This window comes from Miscanthus floridulus, chromosome 9, assembly GCF_019320115.1.
Source record: "Miscanthus floridulus cultivar M001 chromosome 9, ASM1932011v1, whole genome shotgun sequence".
Taxonomy (NCBI): Eukaryota; Viridiplantae; Streptophyta; class Magnoliopsida; order Poales; family Poaceae; genus Miscanthus; species Miscanthus floridulus.
In genome coordinates this window covers 126,750,661-126,772,532 of record NC_089588.1, presented here as the reverse complement: position 1 = coordinate 126,772,532, position 21,872 = coordinate 126,750,661, and the positions used below count along the sequence as shown (strand labels likewise).

Sequence of the window (21,872 nt, the reverse complement as noted above, 5' to 3'; positions counted from 1 at the left end):
AGAAGAGGCAAAGGCTCAACACATCTAGCAAAACACCTCAAATGCAACTCCCCCTGAACATGTGCAATCTCTCTCAAATGAATGCATATCTCTCAACTTTAAGTGAAATTGGAAGTTTCTTCCCCTTGTGTCATTGTGAGTGTGGAAAACTTCTCCCCCTTGTTGACACATGCACTTATCAAGCTAGAGCCCAAAGATTGCATCTCCCCCTCAAATCATGCTATGAATGCAGAAATGCACGAATGCAGAAGCTTCAAGATTATAGTAAGTAGATTGAAAAGAGGCTCTAGTTGATGCTGTCATGTATATATAGCAACACATACAAGTGCTAGCAAATGCTCAAAGTGACCAAATGAGACGAAATATGGCATTTAAGCAATTTTGATCAAGTTTGAGCAATTTTAAAAGAGGGTTCACCACCAAAGGAGCACATAGCAAAAGTAGACAGGAGATCGACCTTGTGCTACACATGTATGCAAAGTGAACTACCCCAAACAAAGTTCACACATCATGTCATGAGACAAACTTGTGGTTTGATCAAATTTTAGACACTAATTGAAATTTATCAGAGTTATGCAGCTTATTACCAAAGTTTGTCAGACAAGTGTGTGCGGGAGGTTATCTGTGCCATCAAAACCTGACTTAGCGACCATGTCAAGCCTATGCCAAAGGCAATCAGAAGCTTAAGACAATGATCTCGGTATCCATTACAGAGCTCAAGTTCACCAATAAGTGCAAGTTGGAGCTGTCTCGATACTTTGACATAGGATAGTACAGACCCATCCCGATCTTTTCAAATCACTTAGTTTGATTTTCAAGTTTTAGCACAAATTCAAGTTTCTCAAGCAAGTGTGTAACTCAAGGTATGAGCCGTAGCAACTAAGCATATATATGAAGCAAGAAAAAGATCTCGACACATTCAACACATGCTAGTGCCACAAGTAGTGGTGAACACATTTCATGTTTCAACAAGTTTTAATCAAGTTCACAGTTTGGAAAACAAGCTTAGCTCATAACATGTATCAATTGATCAAAAGGAGCCTAAGCCAAAAGCACATCATTGTATATCCATAACATCCCCAACAAGAGCATAGTGTCAATCTAGCTACTATAAGGATGAAGCTCAGGATGCAATATGATACATGATGATATGATATGCAAGAATGATATAAAAACAAAAACAAAGGCTACACTACAAAGAAAAGCAAAACTAGAATAAAACAACCAAAGTTCCCCTCCTCTAAAAAGGGAAACAAACTCCAAGCTCCCCTCGCAAGCGAGCAAACTGGGCTTGGTCAAGTGGTTTGGTGAAGATATCTACGAGCTGGTTTTGGGTATCAATGTGGTGCAGATCGATATCACCTTTCTCATAGTGGTCACGCAAGAAGTGAAAGCGAACTTCTATGTGCTTTGTCTTTGAGTGAAGGACTGGGTTTTTTGCTACACTTATGGCACTGGTGCTGTCACAAAACAAAGGCACTCGCCTAAACTCTAACCCAAAGTCTCTCAGAGTAGCTATCATCCAAAGCAACTGGGAACAACAAGCAGCAGCAGCAACATACTCAGCTTCTGTGGTGGATTGGGCGACGCTAGACTGCTTGCGAGAAGACCAAGACACAAGAGAAGATCCAAGAAACTGACAAGTCCCCGAAGTGGACTTCCTCTCAACACGACAACCAGCATAATCCGCATTAGAATACCCACAAAGAGAAAGAGAGGAGGAAGCTGAAAACCAAAGACCAAACTCGGGTGTGAAATAAAGGTACCTGAGGATCCGCTTGATGGCTTGACGATGAGACGTGCGCGGCGAAGACTAAAAGCGCGCGCACAAGCAGACTGCAAACTAGATGTCCGGTCTCGTCGCCATTAGGTACAGCAGGGATCCGATCATGCTTCGGTATTCCTTCTGGTCCATGGCTTCTCCCTCCTTGTCCTCATCTAGGGCCGTCGTGGTTGACATGGGCGTCGAAAGAGGCTTGGCCTCACCCATATCAAATTTCTTGAGCACGTCCTTGGTGTACTTGCCTTGGTGCACGAACGTCCCCTCACGAGTTTGCTTGATTTGCAGCCCAAGGAAGAAAGTCAATTCGCCCATCATGCTCATCTCAAATTCCCTGCTCATAGTATCTGAAAACTTGGCAACAAGAGCATGAGAAGAGCCACCAAAGATTATATCATCCACGTATATCTGAACCAAAAGGATGTCTGTGCCTTGCTTGAGGAGGAACAAAGTCTTATCTACGGAACCCATCCTAAAACCCTTATCAAGCAAGAAAGCTTTTAAACGCTCATACCAGGCTCTCGGGGCTTGTTTCAAACCATACAAGGCTTTGTGGAGTTTAAAAACATGGTTGGGGTACTTTGGATTTTCAAAGCCAGGGGGTTACCTCACATAAACCTCTTCCTCTATGTACCCATTCAAGAAGGCACTCTTTACATCCATCTGATACAGCTTGAACCCTTTCGAAGCTGCAAATGCTAAAAGAATCCTAATGGCTTCTAGACGGGCAATAGGAGCAAATGTTTCTTCATAGTCTATTCCCTCTTTTTGGCAAAAACCCTGAGCCACTAATCTCGCCATGTTTCTCACCACCACCCCATCCTCACTCTGCTTGTTCTTGTAAACCCACTTTGTACCTATGGGGTGGCACTCTGGTGGAGGTGGAACTAAAACCCACACTTGGTTCCGCTCAAAGTTCTCTAACTCCTCATGCATAGCATTAACCCAATCGGCATTAGATAGTGCGTGTCCAATATCTCGAGGCTCAAAAGAAGCTACGAAAGCAGAATGAGCGAAATGGGAAATATAATAAGACTTGGAACGCGTTACCCTTTCGTCGATGTCGCCGATCATGGTCTAAGGAGGATGGCGTTGCTAGATATGTCGAGGTGCACCCAAAGACGAAGTCGCCTCCCCCTCATCCATAGCTGGGGCCTCCTCAGTCGATTGAGGAAGCGGCTCGCATGGACCCCATGAAGTAGAGGTGGAGGGCTCGGGGCCGTGAGCCGAAGTGGTCGAAGCTGGCTCGATCAGGGCAGCCAGTTGAGATGGCTTGGGATCATCCCAATCGACGTCATCGTCATCCTCAACAAAAATGCTGTCACCCATCTTTTCATCACCTGCACGTTCAAAGACCGAAATAGAAGAGGGCATGGTTTCGTCGAAGGTGACTTCACAAGTCTCCACGACACGGTTAGTCTCAAGATTAAGCACACGGTACGCATGTGAATGAGAAGCGTAACCGAGAAATATACCGTCCGAAGATCTAGATTCAAACTTGTCAAGATTACCTTGCTTAAGAATGAAGCACCTGCAACCGAAGACTCAAAAATGACTCACCTTGGGTGGACGCCCAAACCGCAACTCGTAGGATGTCTTCTTCAAGAAAGCACGAAGAAAAATGCGGTTTGAAACATGGCAGGCGGTGTTGATGGCTTCAGCCCAGTAACGCCTAGGAGTCCTATGCTCATCGAGCATCATCCTGGCCATTTCAACCAAAGTCCAATTTTTGCGCTCAACAACACCATTCTGCTGAGGGACATAGGGTGAAGAAAACTGATGTTCAAGACCCAAGGAAGCACAAAAGGTGTCAAACTGAGAGTTTTTGAACTCAGTGCCATTGTCACTACGGATAGCTCGTATGGCATTCTTTGGTAACTCAGTTTGCAACCTCAAGATCAAGTCACGAGCATGAGAAAATGCTTCGTCCTTGCCCTCCATGAAAAACACACAAGAATAATGAGAAAAATCATCCACGATCACAAGAACATACCACTTCCCTCCCTCTGACCGAACCCGAGCCGGACCAACAGTGTCCATATGGAGTACCTCACCGGGTCTCGTGGTCATGACCTGAGTCACTGGAGGATGGGAAGCAGCCACCATCTTTCCATGGTGATAGGGATGGCATACCAGATCCTTCTCAAACTTAAGTTTGGGCAATCCTCGGATCATGTCAAGAGAACTCAACCACACTAGGAGATCGAAGCTCAAGTGACCAAGTCTCCTATGCCACTTCCATAAATCAGAAGAAGATCCAGCAACCAAACAGCGAGAAGAACTGAAAGACTGAGAGAAATCAGCTCTGAAAACTTGGCCAAAAGGAATGATCTGACAAACTAGATGTCCCTGAGAATCGAGCACACGAGAAAGTCCAGTCTTAAAGCGCACCTCAAACCCATCTTGAAGGAGTTGCGAAACAGAGAGCAAATTGAAATGCAGGCTTGAAACCAAAGCAACGTCCTTCAAGATAAAAGACTCATTGACCCGAATGGTCCCACCAGACAGCACCTTACCTTTGCTATTGTCCCCAAATGTGATGTACTCCTTGTATTGCATGGGGTCGAGGCTGGAGAACCATTTAGAACTTCCGGTCATGTGGCGCGAACAGCCAGAATCAACAAGCCACGTGTTCTCCAGGCCTCCGCTTTGCATCAATAGAAAGACAGGGGGTGAGCAAATGGCACAACACTGGGGTTAGTGAAATGAGGAGAATACTAGTGTTGAGTCATTTGCCCTGGAAAAGTGTTAGGAAAAACACCATACATGCCATGTCCCATTGGAGAGAAGCGATCACCACGTGAGGGAAAACGTGGTCCGCTAGGAGTGTGGGACTGAAAGCCACCATCGCGAGGTCCAGAGTCATATAGATCATGACTTGGGCCACGCCGGGTACGACCACCATGTGGTCTCGCCACCTGAGGCCTAGCACCTTGAGGCATTGCACCTCTAGGCCTAACACTGTGCCTCTAAACAGGCGGTACATGTACGCCATGGGGAGGATGGTACATGTTCCGGTTGTTGAACTCGTACTCGCGCCGCTCATCTCTCTTCCTCCTAAAGCAAAACTCAGCCAAATGACCATCTCTATGGCAATAGTCACAGTGGTACCTCACCTCTCTCTTGGATGGTGGTTGACTCACTCTCTTGTGGATGTGGTTCACTCTCTGAGGCTTTTTGGCTTTAGGAAGGGGTGCACTAGAGATGTTGGGTAGAGTATCGAGTGAGTTCCGAAAGTGGTTCGGTTTGGGAACCCAAACTTGCTTGGATGGTGGAGCTTTTGGTGGTTCTTCAAACACACCATCTTTGATCATAGGCTTGGTAGACTCTGGTGGAGGGATCTTGATCAATTTGGGAGTGTTGGTGGGTTTCTCACTTGGGTTCAAACCACTATGTTCACCAACCTTGCCATAGACATGCTCACCCTTCCCACCTATAGCAAAGCCTACTCCCGATGAGTCAGTTCCCCGCCTGAACTGGCTCACCATCATGCCCAACTAAGGCTCACTGCATGACACCCAGCTCAAGATGGACCGAAGTTGTGTGTTTTCTTCCTCGGTTCCCATCTTGTCGTGCCTGCAGGACTCAAGCTCCAACACCAAAGCTTCACATCGAACACATGTAGTGGTGGTGCTATCTGAGTTGGCCTTCTCAAACTCAGCAAGTTTGGCAACCTTCTCTGCCAACTCAGATTGCAAGCCTGAGCAGGACTTGCATGCACCGAGCAACCCAGAACGAGACTTCAGCTCATCACATTCATCAAGCAAAACAGCATACTTGGATTCCAAGTCAGAGAGGTTAGACATGTGTATAGCGCACTCATCGCACTCCTCCTCCTCTGACACCACTACACCACTCTTGGCAAGCTCCAACTCCTTCAAAGCAACCTCTAGCTGGTCCTTAAACTCTTTTCTCTTGCGGGCAGCACGCTTAAGCAACTTATCTTGACTCATCAATGTATCATTCATAGTATCAAGTTCAAGCATAAGTGAGTCAAGTGTGGGCGGTACCTCATTTTCATCGTCGTCGACGTCGACGTCCTTTTTGAGCTTTGCTCCACCATCAACCGCCATAGTGCAAAACCCACCACGGTTTGCACCGGCAACAAAGCAGAGACCGTTAAGCTTGTCCTCGCGCTTCTTCTCGGACTCATCGTCGGTCGAGGGAGAAGAAGAGTGATCATCGTCGGAGTCGTCGTCGAGGTCGCTGAGGGAGGCGAGGAAGGCGCGTTCTTGAGATTTGGCCTTCCTGCGGTATGCCTTCTTGATCACCTCCTTGTCGAAGCCGCCCTTGGCCTTGTGCTTGCCGGAGGTGTAGTCACGCTTATCCTTGCGCTTGCCGGAGTCATACTTGTTGGTGAAGGGCTTCTTCTTGGGGCAGTGCACGACAAAGTGGTCCGGATCTCCACATCCATAGCATCCCTCCTTTGGGCCACCACTGTGTCGGCGGTTCAAACAGTTGTTGTGAAACAGAGAGAACCGACTGATGACGAGTGCCAACTCATCATCCCCAAGAGACTCCAGTTGCTCCTCTGTGACTGACATCAAGCACGACAAAGAGAAAGAAGCTTGTGAAGGGTTAGTCAATGAACTTGAACCACTACCTGAGACCAAAGCCATGGTTGGTGCAGAAGGATTCTTGAGCTTGGCTTGGGTTTGGTAGTCGATCTCTATGGACTTGAGCTTGCTGAAAAGCTCGTCGACTGTGAGGGTGTCGTAGTTGGCCGACTCGATGATCGCCGACACCTTCACATCCCATACCTTTCGATCAAGGGCATAGAGAAGCTTGAGCGCCCTCTCATGATCACTATAAGGTAGGTTGGCCTTGTTCGCTTTCATTTTGTTGACGAAAGTCTGAAAGCGGGAAAACATGGCATCGATGGACTCGCCATCAAACTGAGAGAAGTTCTCGTACTCGCGCTTGTACGTCTCATAGAGTCTGGTCTTGACCTGTGCGGTCCCCTCATGATAGCTCTAAAGCCTCACCCAGATCTCTCGAGCTGTAGTACAATCGGAGACACGCTCGAACTCAGAAAGCGAAAGACTCGAGAAAAGCACACTGCGAGCTTTGCTATTTGCATTGTGCCGATCCTTGTGATCCTGGGTGGTACGGGCCGCAACAGGGAGCACAACGTAAGTAGCATCCTCGCAAATTTCCCAGACGAGCCAATCAATCCCCTGGAGATGCGCAGACATACGGATCTTCCAATAAGGATAGTTGGACCCATCAAAGTGCGGTGGTTTGCCAGAACCACGCTCCATGTCGCCTTCATGGATCACGGACCGATTAAGGTGGAATGATCCTTAACCGGCTCTGATACCAATTGAAGGACCGGAAACGGCGACCAGAGGGGGGTGAATGGGAGCCTCAAATTTCTTTTGAAATCTTCGACCACTGTCCCAACATCAATCCCCAAAAAGCATACACAAAAGACTTGATGACCACGACCCTAGAGAAGGGTGGATGCTCCCTCAGAACACAGCGGGTCACCACAGAGCAAACGAAACACAGATCGAAGCCCAAATGAGCAAACTCCCAAAAGAAAATAGCACTGCTCCTGCAAATATCAGACACGTCCGGTATTATATTGGACACGTCCGGTATTATATCGGACACGTCCGGTATTTTCAACAGCAAGCTGACCAAAAAATAAAAATCCAAAACCCCGTCAAATGGTGTCCAAAAATCATGAAATTTTAACCATAGCTCTTTAGACACCAAGGGAAGGTCTCCACCAAATTTTAGCTCAAAACTCCAAAGTGAGAAATATCGGACACGTCCTAGATCATATCAGACGCGTCCAGTATGAACGAGCAGTTTCTCGAGAAAAATCAAATCAAGTCATAACTTGATCAAATCAACTCCAAATGACTTGAAACTTTGCACAAGGGTTCACAAGCGAGTAGAAAGGCAACCTCTAAAGGATCATGGCCCGAAACAAACTCTAACTCTGTGAATCGAAAGAATTGAAGAATCCCCCAAAAGATAGGTCAAGAACTAAAATTGCCTGGATCTGCGATCTCGTGAGGAATTAGTGGATTTCCTTCGGTGGAAAGCTTCTACTCATGTCATTGATCGATCCAAGGCAACAAGAACAAACCAAAACCATCCCAAAACAAAGAAACGAGAGGGGAAACAAGAGGGGACAAAAGGAGCTCGTGAAGAACACCAAAATCACATCAAGAACACAACTAAATCATGAATCCCGGAGGGCATACGGTGGTTATGGCCACCGATTCCTTCAAAACCAAGTTACAATTTGAGTTGTGGACCTCTCTCATACATGGAAGCAAACTAGAGGAAGAAACCCTAAAGGAGAAAATGAAAACTGGAGGAGGGGAGGGAGATGGGGGCTCCCTTATCCTATTTAACAGGGCTATTACACATTCCCAGTTTTGCCCCTAGATACAAATGAGTTGAACCGCTAAGCCCAAGGGCGTTGTTGTCCAACCCAGTGTAATCTTGATCCGACGGCCACCGCGCCTTCTCATCGGTAGCTTCGCCTCGACACGAACTCCCCGATGCCGCCACGTGCCGTCCGTCCCTCCTCGGAACCTCCGCCTGTGTTTTGAGGCCCAAACCCGTAAACCGTCCATCCGATGGTTTTGAGGTCCAAACCATCAAACCGTCCGCGAGTAGCGTACTCCATACGCATCCCCCGCCATCCGACGTGTGTCACCGCCGTCCTCGACCGGCCGGCCCGCCAAGTCCTCCTGAGCCTCGCTCGACTCACGCGTCCGCCGTCTTGACCCGGTCAACACCGTCACTCCATGTCTTCTTGCACTTGTCGATGTCCCAAGTGTTAGCCACCGCGGCTAGTCACCCGGCCTCTGGGTCCTTCGGTCCAAGCCTCACTTCCGTCCTTCACCGCTCCCGGTCTGTCGGCACGGCACGTCCTCCTTGACCTTCACCTCGCCGTCGACCACCGCATCCGAGCTCCACACCTGCACAACACAAGCCAAAAGACATGTCGTACACATAGCTTTCGCCATGGTAGGGTTAGTCACCACTCAACCTACTTCGTGGATCACATTGACAATCACTCATCACAAAACGAACACACAAGGGTACTTATCAACCTTGTGTTCGCAATCAACATATATAAAAGTATTTTGATTTTATTTTCTCCGATTAATACGGTAATTTCTAGGCATTGGGAGTTAACTTGGAGGCTATTTTGTTGGCTAAATACTAAGACATTAGATGTGTGGGCTCCACATTTGCATACTTGGTTAGATTAGTGCTGCTTTCATTTTGGTTGTAGATATATATGATTCTGGTTTGAAGTAGATAAAAGCACAAATAGAGTATGATTACTGTATTGCTCTCGATGTTCTCATTACGTATATGCATATGGCAATGGCATAGTATTTATAAGGTAAAAAGAAAGAAAAATAGGCTTTGTCATAGTAAGGTGAAGTGTTGTGAAAGGCCAGGATGTGTTCTTGCACTAGTCTTAGCATGCATTATTAAGCCTTATGCAATGCAACCCAAGACAGCGTAAACACATATATGCAATGTGTTGGTTTTTGGTTGTCTTGCACATGCAATGTGTGTTTATAGTTGTTTAGTGAGATTGTTTGTCGTTGCTCACAGCATGTCGTATTTGGTCACCTCCATGTATCAGTAGAAACAGGGAATGTTAGGATATTCCATTTTGTTGGCACCAAGAGCTTGTTTACCTAATAACATGAAATCAAACATATATAGCTAATGTAGTATTTGGCCTACTTTTATCACTGCGTAAGTTTATATAAGAGCATACAGACAACTTAACAAAGATAAAAGACAATGCAAAAGCTTAAATACAGGCTAATATAGCCAACCAAATGTAATTGTATTGTGCATGTTTGTATAGTTTGTACGTGGATGTCCATACTTCTCGATGGTTGGTAGACACACCAGCACCACCACCAGCACCACCTGACACCACAAAGGAAACCTCTCCATTGCCACCACCACCATCAGCAGGACTAGCTCCCTCCAGCACCTACTGCGTAACTACATCATCCCGAGACACTGTATTGTGCATGTGCGTATAGTTTGCTCGTGGATGTCCATACCTCTTGAGGGTTTGTACTGGCACTAGCACTAGCACCGGCATCAGCATCAGCACCGGCACCAGCTGCTGCAGCATCACGTCCTCCAGCAGCCACAAAGGAAACATACTTGACACCAGCAGCAGCCCCAGGAACACCACCAGCACCTGCTGACACCACAAAGGAAACATACACGCCAGGATCGCCACCACGAGCATTACTAGCCCCGTCCAACACCAGCTGCAGAAGTACAAATCATCCTGAGAGACTGTATTATGCATGTGCATATAGTTTGTACGTGGGTATCTGTACCTCTAGAGCGTTAGTACCAGCACCAGCACCACCGCTAGCAGCAGCAATAGCAACAACGGCAGGACCTTCTCCCGCAGCGAGAAAGCAACCATACTCGGCGCCAGCTTCCCGCACCAGCCACGGAACTACATCATCCCAACACACGAGCATACTGTTAGATTGATCTCCCAGCCAATAAGCCCAATGGCCTATTGGGCCTTGGTCACGCGCCCTGATCGGGGGTGCCCAACCCTACATGGTTGGTGGGCCCTCGTCGCACTGCGCTATATAAAGAGGTGGGGGCCGGCGGCTCGAGGTACGAGGTTCACCAGGAGCCGCAAACCCCACCGACAAACCCTAGACCGATCTGAGAGGGCGCGTAGCCAGCGACGGGAAGCTCCACTGTGCCACCTCTACTCCACCCGTCACTGCCCGTGCGTAGACCTTCATCACTGAACCTGAGATGGCCAGCTCCTGTTCATCTGCGACTCCCTCCGAGGGCTCAGGTTCAACACCAACACCTCTCTCCTCTCTCCCTCTCGGTGTAGTGTTCTAGGTTTACATGTGCATGTGTTATTACGAATCCATGTGTATCCCTCCTAGATCTACTGCTAGAGATCCTAAATGATCTTAACAATGGCATCAGAGCCAGCCTATCTAGTACGTGGATCTAGATCAGAAAAAACAATCAAAAGAAATCCAAAGAAGTTGGTCTGATTTTGAATCGGATCAAGAAAGAGAAACCCTAACCCTAACAGAAAGGGGACGGTCATTAGGGGCTTCGGCCGACATAGGGTTTGGTTTAACCCCTAACCTCAATCCCTTTGGATATGAGAAAAGATGAAGGTTCGGATGAAGAAAACCTAACCCTAACTCTAGAGAGCTCAGGAAAAGGAAAGAAAGAGAACCGATTTCAAATCGGAAAAGAATCCAAAATCAAATCAAAACCTAACCCTAGCATGAACAGAGAAAGGATGGAGGGGAAGGGATCCTACCCGGGTCCTCTCCCCGCCGTCGTCACCGCCATGGTGCGGGAAGGGGACCGTGCCGCCTCTACGCGCAGGATAGAGCCGAGATCCGCACTGCACCCGCAGTCATGGCAACAGGGCACCACCATGTGGCCCCTCGGCGGTGGTGTGCTCAGCCTAGGGCGAGCACGCACGCCGGCGAGAGGGCGCTGGGCAGAGCCCCTCTTCTTCTCCCTTGGCCACCGCGGACGGCTGCTGTTGCGGCTGTTCTACGAGCGGCGCTGGTCGAATGAGAGAGAAGGGGAGGCAAAGAATGAGCTAGGGTTTGAGAGAGCTGCGGCCGTCGCGGGGTTTTATCCCGGCTGAACGCAAGGAGGACCGTCGATCGGCGATCGACGGCCAGCAGACACCCAGGCCGGATTAGGCCCAGGCGGGTGCACAGATTCCCGGCCTAGGCCCAGGTTGCGGCCTAGGCGCGGGGGGAGGCGCCGCGCGCGTCCGCGGGAAATGGGCCTTTGGCTCTGGGCCGCGCGCACTGCTGCTGGATCGGGCCAAAATGGCCAAACAAATAGTATAGTCACAGTTTTATTTTTTAATTTTCTTATTTTCCAGAAAACAATTTGATGAATTTGAATTGAATTTTTATGATAATTTTCTGTACAAAATTTATCCAACGATATTTTTTGTTCAGTAAATAGTAAAGTTGCTTCTGGAAAATAGAAAAATGATTATTGAATGTTAATGTTTCCGCTGCGTATTTAAAGATGTAATTTTTCATTATTAAATTCGAACCAACGGGAGAATTTAATTTTGAAAATGGATATGTTTTAAATTGATTATAATATTGTTGTTATTCTGACGTTGATTAATGGCAATATTATAATGTTTTTGTCTTACATTAATTCTATTTCTGCCCAACGGTGATGTAGAATTAGTGTAGAGAACAATTGTATGTTTAAATTTTGACCAACGTTGAACAAAGGCATGCAATTGTTGTTGTTATTATTTGTGTTCTCACGCTATTTGAATTGTGTTTTCAGGAGGATACAACTTGATGAGTTGTATCAAAGAGATCCCCACTCTAAAAGGTGATAACTATATTGAGTGGAAGAAAAAGATAGACCTGGCTTTCATCCTCGCTGAGGTGGACTGGGTTGTCACCACACCGTGTCCCAAAGAACCTGTGGCACCGGTGAGGGAGACAGATGAGACTGATGCTACATGGCAGAACAGAGAGCGAGACTTTGCTTCCGTAAAGATATCTTTTGACCTTGAAAATAGAAAGTGGGTCACAGCCAATAAGAAATATTTGGCTGTGATAAAGAATACAATTGAGCCTGCAATAGTGGGCTCAATTTCAGACTGTGACACGGTCATAGAGTACCTAGAAAGAATAAAGAGTCAGTTCACTGGCTCTTCAAAGACATATGCAACCCAGCTGGTTACAGAATGGTACTTTGGTGGCGGCAGTGGCATAAGAGAGCACATACTGAGAATGAGTAATCTGGCATCTAAGCTCAAACCAATGGATTTGGCACTCAAGGATGAGTTTCTTATTCATTTGATTTTTGCTTCTTTGCCCAAAGAATTTGACACCTTTGTTGTTAATTACAATATACAGCCTAAAAAATGGGATTTAGAAAAGCTCATAGCCATGTGTGTGCCGGAGGAGGAAAGAATAAAAGTTTTACAAGGTGGTACTGTCAACTACCTAAAAGATAAGAAAAAGAACTATAATAACAGCTCTTCCTCCAAGTCATTTGGAAAGGGTCCCATGCAACAGTCTCAGAACAAGCAATTCCCAGTGGATAAAGATCAGTGTCTCTACTGTAAGAAGATGGGACATTATAAGAAGAATTGTCCTGATTTCCTAAAGATGATAATGAAAAATAAAGGTGAGAACATTATTACGTTCGTAAATGAATCCTTGTATGTAAAGTTTTCAAAATCTACTTGGTAGATTGATTTAGGTGCAACTATTCATGTTGCTAATTCATTACAGGGATTCCGTTCGATGAGAACTTTGCAAAGAAGCGAAAGTTTCATTAAAGTCGCAAATGGAGTACAAGCAGATGTTGAGGCCGTTGGCGATCTTCCGCTAGAGCTTGCTAATGGCTTCATACTTTTTCTTAGAGATGTTCTTTATGTACCTTCTTTGCAAAGAAACTTGATTAGTGTATCAAAGTTGGACCATGATGGTTATGATTGCCATTTTGGAAATGGCAAATGTCAGATATTGTTTAATAATAGATGTATTGGTCTTGCCTTCCGACAAGACGAGCTTTATTTGTTATCACTTCGTGAAAATGTGAATTCCTTATGTGATGTGAATGAGAATGTATCCTCATCGAACAATACAAACAGAAAACAAAAGAGAACTCATGATGCGTTGTCGAAATTATGGCACTGTCGTTTAGGACATATTTCGAGGGGGAGAATAGAAAGACTAGTTAAGAAAGATATTCTTCCTCCATTAGAGCTCTCAGATTTAGAACAATGTAGAGATTGCATAAAAGAAAAGTATGTAAAGAAAATTAAGAAAGATGCCAAACAAAGCGTAGGAATTCTATAGATTATTCACACAGACATATGTGGTCCTTTTCCTGTGAAAAGTGTGGATGGTTATGATTCATTCATAACATTCACAGACGATTACTCTCGTTTTTGGATACATTTATCCAATTAAAGAAAGAACATAAGCGTTGGATAAATTCAAAATATTTAAAGCAGAAGTTGAAAATTAGCATGATTTAAAGATTAAGATAGTCAGGTCTGACCGTGGGGGAGAGTACTACGGTCGGCATACCCCATATGGACAAGTTCCTGGACCTTTTGCAAGGTTCTTACAGGAGAATGGTATAGTCGCCCAGTATTCAACATCGGGCGAACCTCAGCAGAATGGAGTAGCTGAAAGGCGTAACCGTACCCTGATGGATATGGTGCGTAGTATGATAAGTTACTCCACTTTACCGATGAGTCTGTGGATGGAGGCGTTAAAAATCACCATTCATATTCTCAATAGAGTACCAAGTAAGTCAATGCCCAAAACACCGTATGAGTTGTAGACAGGAAGAGTACCCTCACTTACCACTTGTGTGTGTGGGGGGAGCCCTGCTGAGGCTAAAGTTTTTAACCCAAATATTGGGGAAGCTAGATCCCAAAACAGTGAGTTGTCATTTCATTGGTTACCCAGAAAAGTCAAAAGGTTTTCGTTTCTACTATCCTAACAGACATACAAAGTTTGTGGAAATGAGGACACGCTGTCTTCCTAGAGGATGAAATGATAAGGGGGAGCATGGTAGCTTGAGAAATTGACCTTGAAGAGAAGCGGGTGTATGCACCCATTCCAATAATTCATGAGCCATTTTTCTCACTACCCTGTTGCTGCTGCACCGACAGTTCAAGACATTGTGGTGCCAGCACCTGTTGTTATCCGCCTGTGGCAACAATGAATGATGATGAGGAACCTGTTCCTTAGGATCCTATAGAACCTATTTGCCACACATGAGGGGGAGCAACAACAGCCTCAAATAGAAAATGTGCCAAATGAGGAAGCCCCTAGAAGGTCCTTCAAAGAGTTAGAAAATCAGCTATTCCTGCTGATTATGAAGTGTACAACACTGAGGAATTCAAATGAAGAATGATCCCACCTCATTTGAAGAAGCCATGAAAAGTGATCATTCATCAAAGTGGCTTGAGGCCATGGAAGATGAAATGAGATCAATGAATGCAAATAAAGTTGGGATTTGGAGATAATTCCTAAAGGAGCCAAAACAGTAGGCTGTAAATGGGTCTACAAATCAAAACCTTGACTCTCAAGGGAATATAGAGAGATATAAAGCCCGACTTATGGCAAAAGGCTTTACACAAAGAGAAGAGATTGATTACAATGAGACATTTTTCTCCAGTCTCATGTAAGGATTCCTTCAGAATCATAATGGCATTAGTGGCACATTATGATTTAGAATTACATCAGATGGATGTAAAGATGACATTTCTCAATAGAGACTTAGAAGAAAATGTTTACATGGCACAACCGAAAGGTTTTGTCATGGAAGGAAAAAGAACGTTTGGGATACCGCCTAAAGAAATCCATTTATGGATTAAAACAAGCTCAAAACCTGACTTAGCGACCATGTCAAGCCTATGCCAAAGGCAATCAGAAGCTTAAGACAATGATCTCGGTATCCATTACAGAGCTCAAGTTCACCAATAAGTGCAAGTTGGAGCTGTCTCGATACTTTGACATAGGATAGTACAGACCCATCCCGATCTTTTCAAATCACTTAGTTTGATTTTCAAGTTTTAGCACAAATTCAAGTTTCTCAAGCAAGTGTGTAACTCAAGGTATGAGCCGTAGCAACTAAGCATATATATGAAGCAAGAAAAAGATCTCGACACATTCAACACATGCTAGTGCCACAAGTAGTGGTGAACACATTTCATGTTTCAACAAGTTTTAATCAAGTTCACAGTTTGGAAAACAAGCTTAGCTCATAACATGTATCAATTGATCAAAAGGAGCCTAAGCCAAAAGCACATCATTGTATATCCATAACATCCCCAACAAGAGCATAGTGTCAATCTAGCTACTATAAGGATGAAGCTCAGGATGCAATATGATACATGATGATATGATATGCAAGAATGATATAAAAACAAAAACAAAGGCTACACTACAAAGAAAAGCAAAACTAGAATAAAACAACCAAAGTTCCCCTCCTCTAAAAAGGGAAACAAACTCCAAGCTCCCCTCGCAAGCGAGCAAACTGGGCTTGGTCAAGTGGTTTGGTGAAGATATCTACGAGCTGGTTTTGGGTATCAATGTGGTGCAGATCGATATCACCTTTCTCATAGTGGTCACGCAAGAAGTGAAAGCGAACTTCTATGTGCTTTGTCTTTGAGTGAAGGACTGGGTTTTTTGCTACACTTATGGCACTGGTGCTGTCACAAAACAAAGGCACTCGCCTAAACTCTAACCCAAAGTCTCTCAGAGTAGCTATCATCCAAAGCAACTGGGAACAACAAGCAGCAGCAGCAACATACTCAGCTTCTGTGGTGGATTGGGCGACGCTAGACTGCTTGCGAGAAGACCAAGACACAAGAGAAGATCCAAGAAACTGACAAGTCCCCGAAGTGGACTTCCTCTCAACACGACAACCAGCATAATCCGCATTAGAATACCCACAAAGAGAAAGAGAGGAGGAAGCTGAAAACCAAAGACCAAACTCGGGTGTGAAATAAAGGTACCTGAGGATCCGCTTGATGGCTTGACGATGAGACGTGCGCGGCGAAGACTAAAAGCGCGCGCACAAGCAGACTGCAAACTAGATGTCCGGTCTCGTCGCCATTAGGTACAGCAGGGATCCGATCATGCTTCGGTATTCCTTCTGGTCCATGGCTTCTCCCTCCTTGTCCTCATCTAGGGCCGTCGTGGTTGACATGGGCGTCGAAAGAGGCTTGGCCTCACCCATATCAAATTTCTTGAGCACGTCCTTGGTGTACTTGCCTTGGTGCACGAACGTCCCCTCACGAGTTTGCTTGATTTGCAGCCCAAGGAAGAAAGTCAATTCGCCCATCATGCTCATCTCAAATTCCCTGCTCATAGTATCTGAAAACTTGGCAACAAGAGCATGAGAAGAGCCACCAAAGATTATATCATCCACGTATATCTGAACCAAAAGGATGTCTGTGCCTTGCTTGAGGAGGAACAAAGTCTTATCTACGGAACCCATCCTAAAACCCTTATCAAGCAAGAAAGCTTTTAAACGCTCATACCAGGCTCTCGGGGCTTGTTTCAAACCATACAAGGCTTTGTGGAGTTTAAAAACATGGTTGGGGTACTTTGGATTTTCAAAGCCAGGGGGTTACCTCACATAAACCTCTTCCTCTATGTACCCATTCAAGAAGGCACTCTTTACATCCATCTGATACAGCTTGAACCCTTTCGAAGCTGCAAATGCTAAAAGAATCCTAATGGCTTCTAGACGGGCAATAGGAGCAAATGTTTCTTCATAGTCTATTCCCTCTTTTTGGCAAAAACCCTGAGCCACTAATCTCGCCATGTTTCTCACCACCACCCCATCCTCACTCTGCTTGTTCTTGTAAACCCACTTTGTACCTATGGGGTGGCACTCTGGTGGAGGTGGAACTAAAACCCACACTTGGTTCCGCTCAAAGTTCTCTAACTCCTCATGCATAGCATTAACCCAATCGGCATTAGATAGTGCGTGTCCAATATCTCGAGGCTCAAAAGAAGCTACGAAAGCAGAATGAGCGAAATGGGAAATATAATAAGACTTGGAACGCGTTACCCTTTCGTCGATGTCGCCGATCATGGTCTAAGGAGGATGGCGTTGCTAGATATGTCGAGGTGCACCCAAAGACGAAGTCGCCTCCCCCTCATCCATAGCTGGGGCCTCCTCAGTCGATTGAGGAAGCGGCTCGCATGGACCCCATGAAGTAGAGGTGGAGGGCTCGGGGCCGTGAGCCGAAGTGGTCGAAGCTGGCTCGATCAGGGCAGCCAGTTGAGATGGCTTGGGATCATCCCAATCGACGTCATCGTCATCCTCAACAAAAATGCTGTCACCCATCTTTTCATCACCTGCACGTTCAAAGACCGAAATAGAAGAGGGCATGGTTTCGTCGAAGGTGACTTCACAAGTCTCCACGACACGGTTAGTCTCAAGATTAAGCACACGGTACGCATGTGAATGAGAAGCGTAACCGAGAAATATACCGTCCGAAGATCTAGATTCAAACTTGTCAAGATTACCTTGCTTAAGAATGAAGCACCTGCAACCGAAGACTCAAAAATGACTCACCTTGGGTGGACGCCCAAACCGCAACTCGTAGGATGTCTTCTTCAAGAAAGCACGAAGAAAAATGCGGTTTGAAACATGGCAGGCGGTGTTGATGGCTTCAGCCCAGTAACGCCTAGGAGTCCTATGCTCATCGAGCATCATCCTGGCCATTTCAACCAAAGTCCAATTTTTGCGCTCAACAACACCATTCTGCTGAGGGACATAGGGTGAAGAAAACTGATGTTCAAGACCCAAGGAAGCACAAAAGGTGTCAAACTGAGAGTTTTTGAACTCAGTGCCATTGTCACTACGGATAGCTCGTATGGCATTCTTTGGTAACTCAGTTTGCAACCTCAAGATCAAGTCACGAGCATGAGAAAATGCTTCGTCCTTGCCCTCCATGAAAAACACACAAGAATAATGAGAAAAATCATCCACGATCACAAGAACATACCACTTCCCTCCCTCTGACCGAACCCGAGCCGGACCAACAGTGTCCATATGGAGTACCTCACCGGGTCTCGTGGTCATGACCTGAGTCACTGGAGGATGGGAAGCAGCCACCATCTTTCCATGGTGATAGGGATGGCATACCAGATCCTTCTCAAACTTAAGTTTGGGCAATCCTCGGATCATGTCAAGAGAACTCAACCACACTAGGAGATCGAAGCTCAAGTGACCAAGTCTCCTATGCCACTTCCATAAATCAGAAGAAGATCCAGCAACCAAACAGCGAGAAGAACTGAAAGACTGAGAGAAATCAGCTCTGAAAACTTGGCCAAAAGGAATGATCTGACAAACTAGATGTCCCTGAGAATCGAGCACACGAGAAAGTCCAGTCTTAAAGCGCACCTCAAACCCATCTTGAAGGAGTTGCGAAACAGAGAGCAAATTGAAATGCAGGCTTGAAACCAAAGCAACGTCCTTCAAGATAAAAGACTCATTGACCCGAATGGTCCCACCAGACAGCACCTTACCTTTGCTATTGTCCCCAAATGTGATGTACTCCTTGTATTGCATGGGGTCGAGGCTGGAGAACCATTTAGAACTTCCGGTCATGTGGCGCGAACAGCCAGAATCAACAAGCCACGTGTTCTCCAGGCCTCCGCTTTGCATCAATAGAAAGACAGGGGGTGAGCAAATGGCACAACACTGGGGTTAGTGAAATGAGGAGAATACTAGTGTTGAGTCATTTGCCCTGGAAAAGTGTTAGGAAAAACACCATACATGCCATGTCCCATTGGAGAGAAGCGATCACCACGTGAGGGAAAACGTGGTCCGCTAGGAGTGTGGGACTGAAAGCCACCATCGCGAGGTCCAGAGTCATATAGATCATGACTTGGGCCACGCCGGGTACGACCACCATGTGGTCTCGCCACCTGAGGCCTAGCACCTTGAGGCATTGCACCTCTAGGCCTAACACTGTGCCTCTAAACAGGCGGTACATGTACGCCATGGGGAGGATGGTACATGTTCCGGTTGTTGAACTCGTACTCGCGCCGCTCATCTCTCTTCCTCCTAAAGCAAAACTCAGCCAAATGACCATCTCTATGGCAATAGTCACAGTGGTACCTCACCTCTCTCTTGGATGGTGGTTGACTCACTCTCTTGTGGATGTGGTTCACTCTCTGAGGCTTTTTGGCTTTAGGAAGGGGTGCACTAGAGATGTTGGGTAGAGTATCGAGTGAGTTCCGAAAGTGGTTCGGTTTGGGAACCCAAACTTGCTTGGATGGTGGAGCTTTTGGTGGTTCTTCAAACACACCATCTTTGATCATAGGCTTGGTAGACTCTGGTGGAGGGATCTTGATCAATTTGGGAGTGTTGGTGGGTTTCTCACTTGGGTTCAAACCACTATGTTCACCAACCTTGCCATAGACATGCTCACCCTTCCCACCTATAGCAAAGCCTACTCCCGATGAGTCAGTTCCCCGCCTGAACTGGCTCACCATCATGCCCAACTAAGGCTCACTGCATGACACCCAGCTCAAGATGGACCGAAGTTGTGTGTTTTCTTCCTCGGTTCCCATCTTGTCGTGCCTGCAGGACTCAAGCTCCAACACCAAAGCTTCACATCGAACACATGTAGTGGTGGTGCTATCTGAGTTGGCCTTCTCAAACTCAGCAAGTTTGGCAACCTTCTCTGCCAACTCAGATTGCAAGCCTGAGCAGGACTTGCATGCACCGAGCAACCCAGAACGAGACTTCAGCTCATCACATTCATCAAGCAAAACAGCATACTTGGATTCCAAGTCAGAGAGGTTAGACATGTGTATAGCGCACTCATCGCACTCCTCCTCCTCTGACACCACTACACCACTCTTGGCAAGCTCCAACTCCTTCAAAGCAACCTCTAGCTGGTCCTTAAACTCTTTTCTCTTGCGGGCAGCACGCTTAAGCAACTTATCTTGACTCATCAATGTATCATTCATAGTATCAAGTTCAAGCATAAGTGAGTCAAGTGTGGGCGGTACCTCATTTTCATCGTCGTCGACGTCGACGTCCTTTTTGAGCTTTGCTCCACCATCAACCGCCATAGTGCAAAACCCACCACGGTTTGCACCGGCAACAAAGCAGAGACCGTTAAGCTTGTCCTCGCGCTTCTTCTCGGACTCATCGTCGGTCGAGGGAGAAGAAGAGTGATCATCGTCGGAGTCGTCGTCGAGGTCGCTGAGGGAGGCGAGGAAGGCGCGTTCTTGAGATTTGGCCTTCCTGCGGTATGCCTTCTTGATCACCTCCTTGTCGAAGCCGCCCTTGGCCTTGTGCTTGCCGGAGGTGTAGTCACGCTTATCCTTGCGCTTGCCGGAGTCATACTTGTTGGTGAAGGGCTTCTTCTTGGGGCAGTGCACGACAAAGTGGTCCGGATCTCCACATCCATAGCATCCCTCCTTTGGGCCACCACTGTGTCGGCGGTTCAAACAGTTGTTGTGAAACAGAGAGAACCGACTGATGACGAGTGCCAACTCATCATCCCCAAGAGACTCCAGTTGCTCCTCTGTGACTGACATCAAGCACGACAAAGAGAAAGAAGCTTGTGAAGGGTTAGTCAATGAACTTGAACCACTACCTGAGACCAAAGCCATGGTTGGTGCAGAAGGATTCTTGAGCTTGGCTTGGGTTTGGTAGTCGATCTCTATGGACTTGAGCTTGCTGAAAAGCTCGTCGACTGTGAGGGTGTCGTAGTTGGCCGACTCGATGATCGCCGACACCTTCACATCCCATACCTTTCGATCAAGGGCATAGAGAAGCTTGAGCGCCCTCTCATGATCACTATAAGGTAGGTTGGCCTTGTTCGCTTTCATTTTGTTGACGAAAGTCTGAAAGCGGGAAAACATGGCATCGATGGACTCGCCATCAAACTGAGAGAAGTTCTCGTACTCGCGCTTGTACGTCTCATAGAGTCTGGTCTTGACCTGTGCGGTCCCCTCATGATAGCTCTAAAGCCTCACCCAGATCTCTCGAGCTGTAGTACAATCGGAGACACGCTCGAACTCAGAAAGCGAAAGACTCGAGAAAAGCACACTGCGAGCTTTGCTATTTGCATTGTGCCGATCCTTGTGATCCTGGGTGGTACGGGCCGCAACAGGGAGCACAACGTAAGTAGCATCCTCGCAAATTTCCCAGACGAGCCAATCAATCCCCTGGAGATGCGCAGACATACGGATCTTCCAATAAGGATAGTTGGACCCATCAAAGTGCGGTGGTTTGCCAGAACCACGCTCCATGTCGCCTTCATGGATCACGGACCGATTAAGGTGGAATGATCCTTAACCGGCTCTGATACCAATTGAAGGACCGGAAACGGCGACCAGAGGGGGGTGAATGGGAGCCTCAAATTTCTTTTGAAATCTTCGACCACTGTCCCAACATCAATCCCCAAAAAGCATACACAAAAGACTTGATGACCACGACCCTAGAGAAGGGTGGATGCTCCCTCAGAACACAGCGGGTCACCACAGAGCAAACGAAACACAGATCGAAGCCCAAATGAGCA

The 21,872-nt window shown here is 46.5% G+C and overlaps 2 pseudogenes; both read right to left on the bottom strand.

The window, feature by feature from the left end:
• Nucleotides 1-4,887: 4,887 nt before the first annotated feature.
• Nucleotides 4,888-7,041, bottom strand: LOC136484399 (uncharacterized; annotated as a pseudogene).
• A 12,408-nt stretch (nucleotides 7,042-19,449) lies between these two features.
• On the bottom strand, nucleotides 19,450-21,603 carry LOC136484398 (uncharacterized; annotated as a pseudogene).
• Nucleotides 21,604-21,872: the final 269 nt, after the last annotated feature.